Source organism: Cricetulus griseus, chromosome 5 (genome assembly GCF_003668045.3).
Source record: "Cricetulus griseus strain 17A/GY chromosome 5, alternate assembly CriGri-PICRH-1.0, whole genome shotgun sequence".
NCBI classification, from domain to species: domain Eukaryota; kingdom Metazoa; phylum Chordata; class Mammalia; order Rodentia; family Cricetidae; genus Cricetulus; species Cricetulus griseus.
This window is the reverse complement of record NC_048598.1, coordinates 51,910,496-51,926,355: the sequence shown is the minus strand read 5'-3', so window position 1 is coordinate 51,926,355 and position 15,860 is coordinate 51,910,496. Positions and strand designations below refer to the sequence as shown.

Sequence of the window (15,860 nt, the reverse complement as noted above, 5' to 3'; positions counted from 1 at the left end):
AGTCCGGGAAAGTTTGACACCAGTAGGTGACTGTCAATGTTTATATGATGTTAAAGCCAAAATGATTGGTATGGTTAAAAACAAGGAGCTTGAAATCATGATTATTATTTGTTTTGCACTGAGTGATTTCTACAACCTTGTATTTCATTTGCATTATCCTCACTTATCCCCAAGATTTCCAAGTAATGACAAGCCACATGATGGAAACTATATGCAAGAGTGTAAATAGCTTGCAAAGACATACATTTACTATATGAAAACCCAGAATTAACTGTTTACATTTAAATCCCATTTTGTAGTGAAAATGCATTTGTTAACTTAGGCCATGTGGTTTTTCACTTTGGCCTGGTAATTCTATATGGAAAAATCTGGGAATGGATTCAGGTACCCATAAACAGACTGGGAGCAGATTATACCAGAATCCCAGGTGGGAGATGGTAGTGGTCTGTGAGAATGTTGGGGTAGAATGATTGGACATATTGGAGATAGTTTATAAAGCCAAATAGTAAAAGAGTTAAGAATAGATGATAGAATAAAAAGTTCCAGTGAGTAAGGGTGATACAAAATGAATCCCCATATCTGGATACATTGTGCATCGTCAGGTTGATAATAGCAACTGTATTGTTAGAAATAGTTATTTGCATATGTGTGTATCTTCTCCATCTGAGTGTGGATGGGCACTACTGGTCACTTACTGATTCTGGCATGTAACACAGTATTTGGTTAGATCAATTTGTAAACTGGAATGAACTTTACTAATAGTAACCTAGTTATCAGTATCATGGCATGAAATTATTAGTCAAATCAATATCATTAAATAATAATGATCTTACAAATATAAAAATTATAGTACATCATAATTTTCACTTTGAAAGAATGCAATTTTTGATACTTCAATATTTATTATTTCTCCTAGAATATCCAATTTAAATTTATTTTGAAATAAAGGTGTATTTTAGGAGGAAATTATATTCAAAGCAAGGACACATGAACTGAATTTGTCTGGTGGGAATTTCCCTTGAGGTATCGGCTAGGCAGTGGTCTAAGTTAATGTGGGAGGAAGATTTTGACACATTTATGTAGCAGAGTCTTAATTTAATGGGCTTTCCAGGATCTATCCCTGTCAGTGCCTTCTAAATAAAACAACTTTTAACTAGAGTCTTTTAAAATTTCAGTTGCTAAACCCTTAAGCTCCATCTGTCATAAAAACTTATGTCCTTTAGAGAGATGATAATGTATTTGTATTAGCCAAGCACCTAGTTCTCTAATGTGATTTAATTAGGATAGACAGTCCTTGACTGACCGTGGTTTGACTTATTCATTTTTAATTTTACCTTTGTGCAAATGAGATGCATTTAGTAGAAATAATACTTCAGATTTTGAATTTTGATCTTTCTAGGCTATAGGCATGTGATATAGACTCAGTGCATGACATTATTGTGACAGAATCTTATTTTAAGTCTAGTATCATTTGGGTATGCAGCATGCACATGTCCTTGTATCAGGAAACATTATTCAGTCTTTTTTACTTTTTTGCCCAGTCTCATGAAAGGAAACGCAGTAAAACAATTTTGAGGGAGAAACTAACATCCCATTCAGTTTGACTAAGATCCCATTTGAGTCTTACTTCAGTGTTAGAATGCTCTAATTATTTATAGTGTCTTTTACCCAAAATCACATACTGATATTTACTCCCTAATGTGATGGTATTAGGATGTGTGCATTTGGGAAGATAATTGGATCGTGAGGGTGGGGCCTCATAAAAAGGATTAGTGCCCTTTAAGTCTAGGTATAAGGTATAAGGGATTTTCCTGTCATGCAATGAGAAGGTGCTGTCTTTAAGAGATAATAAAGGAATAAATAAGCCCTCCCAGACACAGGCTTTGCCAGGAACTCACTCTTGAACTCTCCAGAAGTGAGAAATAAACCTGTTTTCAGGTCCCCAAGGCATTTTGCTATACTCACCCAAGCAGAATAAGAATATTTGATTATTTTCTGTTGTGTAACACAAGGCTAGTTGTGTAACTTCCATGAGCCTATTCCTTGATTATAAAATGAAGAAACTAGTACCTTGCAGGATTATTTGCAGTATGTACCTGGTATTCAAAAGGTTCCCAGTAGTGGGAAGTTTTATTATTGTGTTATTTTGACTATTAATTATCACCATCAAGCCAGGCGTTGGTGGTGCATGCCTTTAATCCCAGCACTCAGGAGGCAGAGGCAGGCGAATCTCTGTGAGTTCGAGGCCAGCCTGGTCTCCAGAGCGAGTGCCAGGATAGGCTCCAAAGCTACACAGAGAAACCCTGTCTTGAAAAACAAACAAATAAACAAACAAAAACAAAACAAAACAAAAATTATCACCATCATTCTCAAGTCAGCCTCTAGGCTTAAGGTTACATCTATCTAGAAGAGCAATCTCTCACCCCCCCCCCCGCCGCCGCCCTGAATCATTTCTCAGTTCTGTCTCTTAAGGAATGTGAATTATATTCTAATTCTAGTCTAAGTGTAGTTGTAATAATAAGGCCAATATGTTGACCCAGGGGTAATAGGAATGTATCCATGCTACCTTTAGACAATCTAAAAGCCAACCCCTGACTTGCTCAGGAGTTTTCCAAAGAACTAGGAGAAAAGCCTTGTGCTATAAATGTTCTTTGTGCTTTCACTTGCTGAAACCTAATGGAAAGTGGCCCAGTGGGGATTGTCAGCATCAGGGATGCCTTCCATTAGCATGGATAGGTGAAAGTTGACTGCAATGAGCTGTAATTAGCCACTGATCTTTTAGGACAACCAGAAAATCTGTTCTTTCTTCCCTGAAGACATTACAAGGGTGCTTGGAAAGGACAGATTTTTTTTTCTGCAGATCATCTTGGATCACAGAATCCTTCAAAGGCAGCCATTTCACCATCGTCAGGTCTGTATCTATTTTTGGCATATTTATTAAGATGTCTCACTGTCCCATGGGGAGAAAGAAAGAACAAAGCATGAAGGAATTTTGCCACTGCACTGTATGTAAAACAATGAAGCTAATTGAACTGAATGGCTTTGAGCCCTTGGAAGTCACAGAGTGATGAGGTTTACTTGACAGCTAGTGAGCGATTATTTCCCATCCCACTGATTAATTTGGTCAATTAGTGGCAAATAGGAATGTCACAAGTGGAAAGGGTAATGGGAGTCATAAATGTAAGAGTAAAATTGAGGGCAACCTTGTCACAAAAAGGGGCTGTGGTGGCTAGCTCAGGAACTGACGGGGCCCTCAAGCTAATTCCCCAGTCTGTTTTTCCTTTTCTAAGAAACTGAATCTTAAGTCAACCAGACCTTTGATGAAATCCAAATGGACTTCTGGCAGCATTTTCTCAGGAAAGAGAAATATGGGAAAGAAAATTCATGTGGCATGTAAAACTTTCATTTCTAGTTGAAACATTGAATCACACCATGCAAGTAAGGTAAACTCAATTCCGAACACCCTGAATATGGAGCATGGATGCCTACAATGCCCAGTGGGGAACTGCTAATTCAAACACCGGGACAAGCCCTGTGGCTGCTGCAAGAAATTGCCTCAAAGTGGGAAATATAAGACAATGGAAATTCATGATTCATTCCTTGGGTGGCACTGGGCTGAAATCAATGCTTTAGTAGTATGGGTTCCTTCTGCAGGCTTTGAAGACAAGGCTGTTCCCTGTCCCCTCTGGGTGTCTGTTGGTGGCCCACAACCCTTGGCATTCATTGGTATGTTGATACTTCACTCTAACCTCAGCAGTCACCCTCTCTTGGAGTTTTGTTTTTGTGTCTTCTCCCTTCTCTTCAAATGATCATTCTCATTGCATTAGGTGACCATCTTAGTCCAGAATGATCTTATCATGGCTCCTTTATGAACTGCATTTGCACTACTTTCCAAATAAGATCAAATTCATAGTATCTGGGTGGCAGATATTTTGATTAATAGTTGCTAAACATTTATTGAACTTGTTCTTTGGCAATTTCATGTGTGCCTGAAGTGTATTCTGATTACTGGAATACCCATCCTTTCTTGGCTTCCATCCACCCCATTAACCATTCCACTATACAATTCCCTTTTAAAGTTTTTTTTCTAGATCCATTGAGTTACACAAGATCATCTGTATGACCATGGATTTGGAACTATCCATTAAAGATTAGTGGATCATTAGTGGGTACCTAACTGAAGACAATGACCACATCTCCCTCAGAATCCATCAGTATCAAATGCTTCAGCAGGGAGGGGTAGGGTCCTATGGGCTCCTCCATGATCTGTGACAGACTACTGACAAGCTCAATCTTGTGTGGGTCCATTGCAGAGAGCTGCAGCTATTGTAAAGTTGGCTGTGACATGCTCAGAAGACAGAATTTCATATCATTTCCCCCTATCTTCTGGTTAAAAGCATTTTTATTAGTTCTATGAGAAATTTTTTACGTGTTTTGGTGTTTTGAACAAACTCACTCCCTGCCTCAACTCCTCTGAGATCTGTACCCCTTCCCTGCTCACCCAAATTTGTCTTTATTTTTTCATATATACCAATCAAGTCCAATTCATGCTGCCAATATATTTTTGGATATGTGGCCTTTCACTGGAGCACAGTCAACTTACCAGGGACAATCCTCTTAAGAATAACTGACTCTCCCTCTCCCAGAAACCATCAGTTGCTAAGAGCTCCTTAGCTTGGGCTGTGATTTTGTGAGCACCTTCCTTCTCCATGCTAGAGTTTGATCTGGCTTGAGCTCACACAGACTTTGTGCATGCTGTCATGTTGTTGGGAGTTCATATGTGCAGCCTCCCTGCTATGTCTGGGGGGCACTATTGCCTTACAGTCATCTACCTCCTCTGGCTTTTATACTCTGCCCTCTCTTCCACAATGATCCTTGAGATTTGAGAAGGGCTGTGTTATAGATGTCCCATTTAGAGCTGAGAATTTTGCAGACTGTTATTCTGTTATTGAGCAGTTGTGGGTCTCTGTGGTAATCACCATTTACTGCAAATAGAAGCTTCTTTGATGAGGGCTGAGATATGTATTACTCTAAGAGTATAATGATATCTTATTATGAGTCAGTGTGCTACCTTGTACGTCTGGCAGAATAATAGTAGTAGGCTCTCTCGTATGGTCTATGGTCTGTCTAACTACTGGTTCTTGGCTTACAATGGTGGCAAGTATGGGTTTCATTCCATGGAAAGAGACTCAAATCTATCCAGAAAGTCATTGGTTGCTTCCATGTTGTTTACAGCATCCTTATACCAGTGGGCATGCCTTTCCAGCACCATGACAGCTAGCCAGCAGGGAAAGAGCTTGCAGGTCAGTACCAGCTTTACATATCCATATTAAATTAGTCAAGTACATGGTGTCTTCAGCAATAGGTTCTTATTGTCAAGTTCTAGTGGGTAGCCAAGAGAAATGGCAGTAGCTTGTAATGTTTGGGTATCTGTGAGACCTCACCAGCTAAAAATTCCTGAAGAGGTAACCGATTTTCAATATTTTATTTGTAGTCTATGGTATTTTTAGGGCATTGTCATCCTGCTATAGGGTAGCTCCATTTTAACATATGCATATTTAAAACACACACACACACACACACACACACACACACACACACACACACACGCACACATGTGCACACACACACACACACACACACATGACACACACACACATGCACACACACACACACACACACACACACACACACACGCACACATGTGCACACACACACACACAACCACATACACATATGTGGAAGCTTCTACAATAATAGATAGGTTTCCATATGGCTTCTAAAAAAGATCTTAAGTGTTCTTTATCCCATCTTGTATTCCCTCCTCTATCCTATCCTCCTGGCTTCCACCCCAATTTAATTCCATCTTTTACTTCTCCTTTAAGCCTTTAGAGCAATGAATTCTGTCTCTCGCTCCATTGAAAGTCCCCCTACCCCCAGCCTCTCATTAATTCCCTGACCTCTTTGGGTAGCCTGAATGAAACATATGTATCTGAAGCTTCAAACCTAACATTCAGAAATGAGAGAAAACACGTGATGCCTTTCTCCAGGATGATTATTTTCAGCCCTATTATTTACTTGTGTGTTTCATAATTTTGTTTTTCTTAGTAGTTGAATAACATTCCATTCTGTAAATATATCACAGACTCATTATCAATTCACTAGTTGATGTATGTCTGGGCTGTTTCCATTACTTGCCTATTGTAAATAAAGCAGCAATGAACATGGATGAGCAAGTGTCTGTATAGTGGAGTCCTTTGGGTGCCTTCCCAAGAGTCGTGTAATATATTGACTTCTAGCTTTTTGAGGCCTCTCCACACTGATTTCCAAAGTGGTTGTACCAGTTTGCTCTCTCACTAGCAGCCCTGGCCTTCTTCCCACCATTTGTCTTCATTGTACTGGTGTCTGTGTTTGAATTGCTTGCTGTGTCTTCTGCTTTGCACTCTCTCTGATTAGTCTTACAGGATGTATTGTGTGCATCACTTCTTCTCTCACATATCTGGCACTGGTGGGGACAGCAGAAGTCCACTTTCTCCACTTAGCATTGTATTTATGATTACATTATATGAACTATGAAGCTGGATTAATAGTTTATGAATGACCAATTATTCAAAGATGTGATTTTGAGATCACTGTGCCACTGGAACTATACATTGTAAATTTTTGGATATATTTACTACCTTCCTTAGTCATTGAGCACCATGGGGAGACAAGTGGACTTTGTTTCTCCAGTGAGATCTAAGTAATTACTTGAGTAGATGAATGTACAAACACACAAGCAGAGGAAGAGACTGATTGTCACTGACAATTATTTTGGGACATTCTGATACTTTATATAGTAATTAATGACTAGTTTTGATTTATGTATGGTTCTTTATATTTAATGACATAACTTATACAATATTTTAAAACAGAACTAATCCAATATTCTGTTATATGTGGTATGTTAGAATAATAACTAAATGGTTGAGAAAATACTTAATAGGGCCAACTCCTGGCATCTCTTTAGAAGTTGTGCCAACAGTTTACCTTCAGACAATCTAAAAACCAATCTCTTTCTGAAAATCTCAAAGAAAAAAACCAAACAAACCAAAAACATTGTCTTAGTGAAAAGAGTGTTGTTTGGGCTCTTCAGTGTTTTCTGACTTGACAGCATGACATAGTATATATATTACATCAGTGTGCTTACTGTCAACTTCCAATCTTTCTGCTCTGTCCTTGTGCATTGTTGCAGATGGAATGCAGCCCAGCCTGTAAATGTGTGGGGGCAATGGGCCCTGCATTTGGTGATAAATGCAAGGGCACTCAAGACATGCCTCAGGTTGACATGTAATACCTAATTCAAAGTTTCATTATCATTAAAATAAAAAGGCAGGAGGTAGTGAATAGGAAAAGGAAAGGTAATTCATAGCACAGATGGTGTCCTGGGCTTTCATATGTCCTGCTTTATGCAGCAAGGCCAGCCTTCGACTGCAGCATCCTTCATGGCTACACACATTGACTTTGACATTTCCCTTTGATAGATGCGTGGCCAGTGCTTGTGACTACACTCTTTTTCATTTATTTGGCTGAAACAAATAGTCAGTCTTCCATTTTTATGTTCCATACTTCATTAAGAGGATCTCTGCTGATGCCCATTTACAGAGGAAATTAGCTGAATAGGAAAGAAATCAATTTTCACTCATGTGAAGCAATGAAATCATAATCTCAGAAATCTAAGACACATGTCCTACATTGCTCTCATCAAGAGGCTAACAGCCTCTGAAATATGACGTGGCTCATGCACTGTTCTCAGAGTCCTCCAATTACATACCTGGAAATACTTATGACCTCAATTATGTTATTTATTAAAGGCAGATGAAGTTTCCCCTCATGTAATGCACATTTAAAAACATTTGCTCTTTAAAATATTTGAAAAGTTCTATTTATATTTATTTTACAATTGTTTGCCTATATATATGTAACTGTACCACATGGAAGCAGTACCCTCAAAGGTTGGAAGAGGGCATCTGGTCCCCCAGAGCTGTAAAACTACATATGGTTGTGAGCCACCATGTGGATTCTGGGAACTGTATCCTGTCTCTCTCAAAGACAGCACATACTCTTAACCACTGAGCCATCTGTCCAGCCCCTAAATATTTATTATTTTGTAAAATATTTTTTACCCTTCACCCTTCTTCTTCCATATTAAAAAACAGTAAGGATATCTGAAAAGTCATAAGGGAGTTATAATATTAAAAAACCTATAGTATATATAATTCTGTGCATAAATATACATATATAGTTTAAGTGAAAAATTCCCTATCTGGGTTGAGAGCCAAAGACCACCTAACAAAAACTGCAATATGAGAAACTGTCTTTTTAGTTGTTGGTCAGGGTTGTCCAAGAGACTTCTAAAATATTACAGGTTATTGCTTTTGCCCTTCGTTGCTCCTGAGTGGTTTAAGTTAAGTTCCTATTGCTAAAGATACCATGCACTTTAGACACAGGGCCCTGAGGCCAGTGAGATGGAACTGATCTGAAGCCTTCTTCCCGAGGACTAGCTTTAAGGGAGTGGAAGAGCATCATGCAAGCTTCCAAAGGAGTCAATCAACCAATACTCTTACCTAGCTATGAAGCATATGCGCTACAAAATGACCAGCATGGCATGGTAACCCTAAGGGTGCAGTAGTTGTACATGTACCAGGGTGGTAACAACACATCTTTAATTGAACTTAAGACTCACTCAGCAATAGGGAAACAATGCCTGGTACTGGAAACTTAGGCAACTCCTCAGGATTAGTGAACTCACAGACCTTAGGGCAGAACCTATAACCATCAAGTTCCTGAACCAGCACAATCATCTCTAATTATATTCTAAACATTTGTCCCTATAACTGGAGATAAGTCTCACCTCTCATCAGCAGATCACAGCCAAAGATACAGCAGAAAGATCATAAACATTTATTCTCAATTAGCTTTTTTTGTATATGTTAAAGACAAGATATAAAACACTAGATGAAGGTCAAGAAATGAGAGATTGGCCAGCAGGAAGTACATTGGGGAGTGCAGGTTGAAGTCAGCAGTCACAGAGAACACAATGAGGAGGTTCCCCATCAGACTTGTTGTATAGAACACCGAAGAAAACAGGAAGAGAAGTAACTGGATTCCCCATGTATTGGAGAGTACCAGGAACACAAATTCAGATACAACAGAGTGATTGTTTCCATCCATTGCACTGGAGAACAGAGCTGTTCCAACAAAACCTGAAAAAGACAGAGAAGAGAAAAAGCATGTTTTTTGTGGAGTTAGTAACTTCATCAATTTTGCCTTATGCAAGCAAAAGCCATTGCTGCATAGAGTCATTACACCTCAGCATAACTGCAAAAAATTGAGAGTCACTCCATGCAATGAACCACCACATCTATTGTCCTTTATTTCCTAACATTATCCAAATAAAGACTGTGGAATATTTAGGGATAAGTATTAGAAAAGAAAAAAATGACTGGCCTGAAGAAAGACTATGAAAAGACTAAAGACTTATTGACAATAATATGCATGGAATAAAATATAAATGAGAAGAAAAAAAAACACTAAATGATGTAAAAAGCAAAAGAGTCGTGTGATATCTGTTGTTCACTTGTTGGATTCATGATTTCTAGGCAAGATATTTATTCTTCTTTGTCTTCAGGTGTCATCTATAAAATCATAATGATGAATCATTATACGCCACTTTGTTTCTTGACACTGTAGTACGTCATTTCCATATAACTCATTGAATACTCACAGAAGATCTATGAAATATTTTCTATTATTTTAAATGATCTATTATTTTAATACTTGAGGAATGGAGGCCATAGCAAGAGCAGTAACTTCTCTGAAGTCAGACATCTGGTCATGTCATGGAAGTGTGCACTGGAGTATGTTGGCTTTAGGGTTGGTGCTTTAAAGGACTACCCTATAGTTCTTCCAGCAACTTAGTGAGCATGTTTTCACTGTTGAGTAGGAAAGAGAAGTGATATCTAGAAACTAGAAGATCATTTTGTATAAAATTTGTTTTCTTGCCCAGAATCTGTGGGAGGTGTTCATTCATACACAAAGCCAGGATACATCTGTTTGTAAAAGCCTTTCATGAAACACTTTCTTGAAAGTCTTAAGAATCACCATCACTGAAAGGACAAAAATTAGACAGTGTGGTTGAACCTGGCTCTGCACCTTTGAAAGAATTTCCACCTCTTAATGATTTGGGACTCACTCCACCATAACAACTATTTTCTAGGGACACAAATCCTGGATTGGATAAAAAAAAATATGTATGATGGCTATATGCTTCGACATGGCAGCTGCTTCCATACAGACATAGAGGAAGCGATGACAGCATGCATTTGACCATGGACAGAGCTGCATTTGGTCTGGAACCAGAATAATATTGCAGCTGCCAATCAGTGGTGACAGTTGGGTTTTGTGTGAAAATGTGGTCACTGAGAAAACTTTAAAATGACAGAGAAGATGCTTTACCTCCAGTAACAATTTCACCAGCACCAGCAATTTCACAGTGTTCCAGAGGAGGAAGTTTGTGGCATTTGGGTTCCAAAGGACAGAGCTTGAATCTGGGACCTGTCATTTCATTGCCATTTGACGTTGGGACATTTCCTGTGCTGTCTACAAACTGGCTAGCAGTTGCTTACCTTAGAGGAACGTCTTGTAATTTGTATGTTTTGTGTTCTTTAGGCATAGTTATTACTGTCATGAAGGACTCATTAGATATGTACTGTTTTTTTTTTCTGTTTAGCTTTTTATTAAATCAGTCAAAGTGACATATTTTTACACAGTATCAACAAATATTCTGTGACATTTCCCCCCTTTTGTCTAAATAAAAAAGAAAGATTTTAACTTCAATGTACTAAACCTATAAACAATAAGAACAATTATCAGATAAGAATTACATTCACAATGTCCAGTCCAGTTGTATTTGGCAAATTTAAAGAAAATACTCTATTATTTATCTTATCTTGGTCAGTCCAAAGTTTTGTATCTATTTTTTTTATGCATCAATGGCAGCAACAGTGATATGTACTATTTATGAGTATGTAGTTCTTCCTTTTCTAGTTTTCAGTTTCACACTCATATTTTTTTGATTGCTACATCTAAAAGTTTAAGGTGATATTTCCTTGATTTTTAATATTCTAATCAGAGACATTGTTTTAACAAACAACATATGCCCATGCAGACGACAAAATGAGATGAAACTACCAGGGAATGGATAATAGAAAAGAAAACCTCAAAGGAATTAGAATGTATTATTCATGCTTTGCATTCTCAACCATAAGAGTCTGGAATATTCAACTGTGCTTTAGTAGTTATCTCTTAGTCTCTACTGATTGCAACTCTCAAGTTGCTAGACACACCGAAAAGAGTGACTTTGTGGGCCACACTTGGCTAGTTATTTTGTCTCTCTCACTAGGTGGATTCATTAACACTTCAAGAAAAACATCACCCTCTTCCCGTTGGAAGAGACAAAGTGTAAATATGAGAACCTTTGTGGCTTCACCCACCTCCGTGCAATAAAAGAAATTGCAACAGGAAAGTATGGAACCAGAATACAGAGAGAGCAAAGCTGAAATAATGGAGTTAGAAAGCCCCAAGAGGCTGCAGGGGGCTGTTTGTGGAGCAGGCTGTTCCCAAGCCTGGTTTTACCTCTAATTGTCTTAGGTATTGGACAGGTATTTAGGTGTGCCTAACAACCATGTACCAGGCAGTGTTTGAGGCTTTTAGGATTCAACAAGTTGAAAAACTCAAACCAAACATGACTGGAAGAAAACAAACAAATAAAAAATCAAAAAGCATTCTGCTATGCTTATTTCTAGACCACAACACAGCCCAGTTGTCATGAGAGGGGTTTGATCCAGCTAGTGATGGGAGCAGATGAAGAAACTCACAGCCAAAAGCTAGGCAGAACTGGGGAACCCCACAGAAGATGGTGAGAAAGGGTTGTAGGAGCCAGAGGGGTCTAGGACACCATGAGAACACAGCCCATGCAACCAACTAAGCAGGGCTCATTGGGGCACACAGAACTTGCATGATTCTGTACTAGGCCCTCTGTACACATGTTGTGGTTGTTTAGCTTGGGGTTTTTGTTGGACTCCTAACAGTGAGAGTGAGGCTGTCTCTAACTCTTCTGTCTGCTCTTGTGACCCTTTTCCTCCTATTGGGTTGTTTCATCTGGCCTTGATATGAGGGTGTGTGCCTAGTCTTACTGTAACTTGTTAAGTTACAGTAGGAAGCCTAGTCATTTATGAAAGGTATCAGAAAAAAATCTGGGGGCAAGGGAAGATGTGTGTATTGTGAGTGAGTAATTCTGCTTTAAATATCCTTCCTTCTAAAGCAAGCTTCCTTCACAACTGATTTTCTCCTTAAGGAATATGATGAGAGTGAACTTGTTTGGTTAAGGTATAAGAATACCTGTAAAAATCTCATGAAATGACATTAAATTGTCTTGCTGTTTAGGCATGTTTAGCACTCATGGGGAAATTCAGAGGACCTCTGTTCTCAGCAGGAAGTTAGTTCATCATATGTGACATAAACACATAGTTGATTGTGTGTGTATGTATGTGTGTACACACTGCATTCATGTGTGTATGTGTGTGCATGTGTGGAATTCATGGATAACCTTGAGTGCTGGTCTTTCCCTCCTATCTTGTTTGAGACAAGATCACTGTTGCTTTCCCCCAGCTAGCTGGCCTATGGACTTCTGGGATTTTCCATTCTCAGTTTCCACATTTCTGTAAGGTGCTAGAATCACATGTGTTTGTTCTAGGTGCCAGGCTTTAATCTGAGTTCTGGTGATGTGAACTCAGATCTCCATACTTGTATGGCAAGCCTTTTACCCACTAAGCTAATTCCCTAGTCTGTGAACACATCATTTATACCAGGTCTCTTAGACACTGGGGATCAGGAGCCCTGCTGCAATCAGATGGGCTCAAGGTAAGGATTGTGACTGTCCTTTGGTTGATATGGATGACTTCTAGTTCTCAGAAGTTGCTCTTTTACTTTGCTCTCCCCTACTCTCTTGTTGGAAAAAGTAAAAATACTATCTTTACTGTGGAGGCCTGTTGGCTTATTGCATGTAGTTTTTAGCTTCTTGGACCAAACTGTCTTGGGTTAGATTTTAGTTATGGTCTGGCTTCCTATTCATAGATGGGTTTGTAAAAATTCCCTAAGTTTTTGCATCTAGAAAGTGAGGATTCTAACACAACCAATACCTCTTGATGAGGATTAAGTGACCTAAAACATTCAAGAGAGTACAGTATATCTTACATACAAGATTGCAACAAAACAAATCAAGCATTATTCCAGTGTTGCCATATTGGAAATGCTAAGGTAACCATCAGTCCAATATTTATTCAGGCTTTTGATGGGGGCGGGGTAAAGATCTAAAGCCATAGTGACAACAAAAACGTGATCAGGAGAACATCTGTGCCACCATAATCAGAACAGAGAGATCTGATGAGGTGTTAGACATGGGACTTCTGAGGCATGCTTACACTTGAGGTGCTATTGATTAACCCCATAGGACTAAAATAGTTCTTTAAGACATTATCATCACCTTCACTTTATAGATGAGGAAAGTAGGAAGGGAACAAATGCAGTGACCCACAACCAGGCAATGTACATAGAGTGAGAGACCTTGGAACACTTGACCTCATATAAGATGTCTCCATCAAATCCCTCCCCTCAGAGCTCAGAGCTGTAGAAGAGGAGGCAGAAAGAGTGAAAGAGCCAGAGGTGATGGAGGACACCAAGAAAACAAGGCCTTCTAAACACAGCAGGACTGACACACATGAACTCACAAACTGTGGCAGCGTGCACAGGACCTGCACAGGTCTGCACCAGATGGGGTCCCAGTGCTGTGAAGGGAAGTGGACACATGCCCCAAACCTAACTCAGAAGCTATCTCCAATTGATAACCTCTGGCAAAGGAAAACTAGTTTTCTCCAAAGGAGTCTCACAGGGTATACAAACCATACATAAGGGCAGGCCCCATACCCAACAGTAGATGGCCAACACAAAATGAACTCAGTAGTTTTGGAGGGTTTTTTTTTTTTTGTCTCATAATGCTTTGTGTGAACATGTTTTTACATTACAAGTTTTCTGCTTACATAGTATGGTTTCTGATTTTGCGTTTTAATGGATTTTCTGTGTGTGCAAATGTGCATGTCTCAGTGTCTCTGTGTGTGTTTCTTATGCTTTGATTAATTTTTGTTTGTTTTATCCTATTCTGATTTGTTTTTATCTTATTTATTTTCAGATGCCTCAAATGAGAGAGGGGTGTGGATTTGGGTGTCAGGGGAGGATCTGTGGGAGCTGAGGGAGGGGAAACTGTAATCAGAATATATTTTATGGGAAAAAAAATCTATCTTCAATAAAAAGGGAAGAAAGTGATGAGAGAGAGCTGTGTTTGAATCTGTGTTGATACCCTGCCATACTGTTAATAGTAGTGAGTGGGGGATTGGTTTTTTAAAGATATATTTTATTTTTATTTTGTGTATGCATGTTTTGCCTGCATGCATATCTGTGTACATGGAGGGCAGAAGAGGACATTGAATCATCTGGAACTGGAGTTGTAGACAATTGCAAGTGACATGTGGGTGCTGGGAATTGAACCCAGTCCTCTGGAGGAGCAGTCAGTGTGTTGAACCATCTCAGCCTCCCAGGGAATTATTTTAAAGACATATAATTAAACATAATTTATAAAACATTTGCTGTAATTATCCACCATTCACCTCGAAAGTTACAATCTAAATAAAGGCAATGATATTCTAAACAAAGGTGTTTTTCAATGAAATTTATTTGAAAAAATGAATAGAACAATTTAGATTTTGATATTATTCTCATTTTTCTTTAGAATTGAAACACACAGGGATGTAAAGTTCAACTTTTATGTGCTGTGGGTGGTTATATAAAAATGTTAGTTTTGCAAACATTGCACCAGTTTTTAAACTCTACTGTTAAATAAGGATGACAAAAATCTGGCCTGAATGTCTTTATTACACCAATCCCCAAAGGTCCTGAATTGTGGTGGCTGCTCCTGGAAGGATTTCCTTTTGGAGTTCAGTGTTTATTCTGCAATATGGAGTGCCATCTGACTCAGTAGTCCAGGCCTAGCATTGCTGAATGTGAGGAAGCTTGGGAAAATATTGGGTAAATATTTAGGAATGGAATTGCAGGTTATTCAGTAGCTATTTGTTTTTTTTTTTGTTTGTTTTGTTTTGTTTTGGTTTTTCGAGACAGGGTTTCTCTCTGTAGCTTTGGAGCCTATCCTGGCACTCACTCTGGAGACCAGGCTGGCCTCGAACTCACAGAGATTCGCCTGCCTCTACCTCCTGAGTGCTGGGATTAAAGGCCTGTGCCACCAACGCCCCAGATTCAGTAGGTATTTGGGATAACATACAAATGCAAAATAATTCTCTAATGTGGTGGTCCCCCCACTGGGAGCAAACGAGAGCTGTCACTCACTCCCATGCACATGGCTGCCTTGTCTAGACTTCTGTCACTCACTCTCATGCACATTGCTGCATTGTCTAGACTTCTGTCAGTCAATCTCATGCACATGGCCGCCTTGTCTAGACTTCTGTCACTCAGTCTCATGCACATGGCTGCCTTGTCTAGACTTCCGGTCCATGTGAAATAGCATCATCATTCAGTTGTCATTTGTGTTCCTGTTGTGTTAATCACTTTTTTGTTTATTCTTTTTTTATTTAAATTAGAAACAAGCAGTTCCCTCTCCCTCCCCTGTGGAGAGCCACAGCCCTAAGATGGCACCTGGCTGGATACCAGGAGTCCAAGCTTAGCTGTAAACAAGCCTTATTTGGAAGTGCTTG

At 39.1% G+C, this 15,860-nt stretch overlaps 1 long non-coding RNA gene across 13 annotated transcripts in view; it reads left to right on the top strand.

The window, feature by feature from the left end:
- Positions 1–15,860, top strand: part of LOC103163206 — a 96,026-nt gene that overhangs the window by 47,050 nt on the left and 33,116 nt on the right. For 4 of the 13 annotated variants that reach the window (XR_004770056.1, XR_003485712.2, XR_004770048.1 and 1 more), the window contains 2 exons: positions 5,236–5,303; positions 10,259–11,825. The exons of 2 other annotated variants lie outside the window; for them this stretch is intronic. This is a non-coding gene — a long non-coding RNA (uncharacterized LOC103163206). 7 more of the 13 variants (XR_004770052.1, XR_004770049.1, XR_003485708.2 and 4 more) reach the window with 4 other exon arrangements.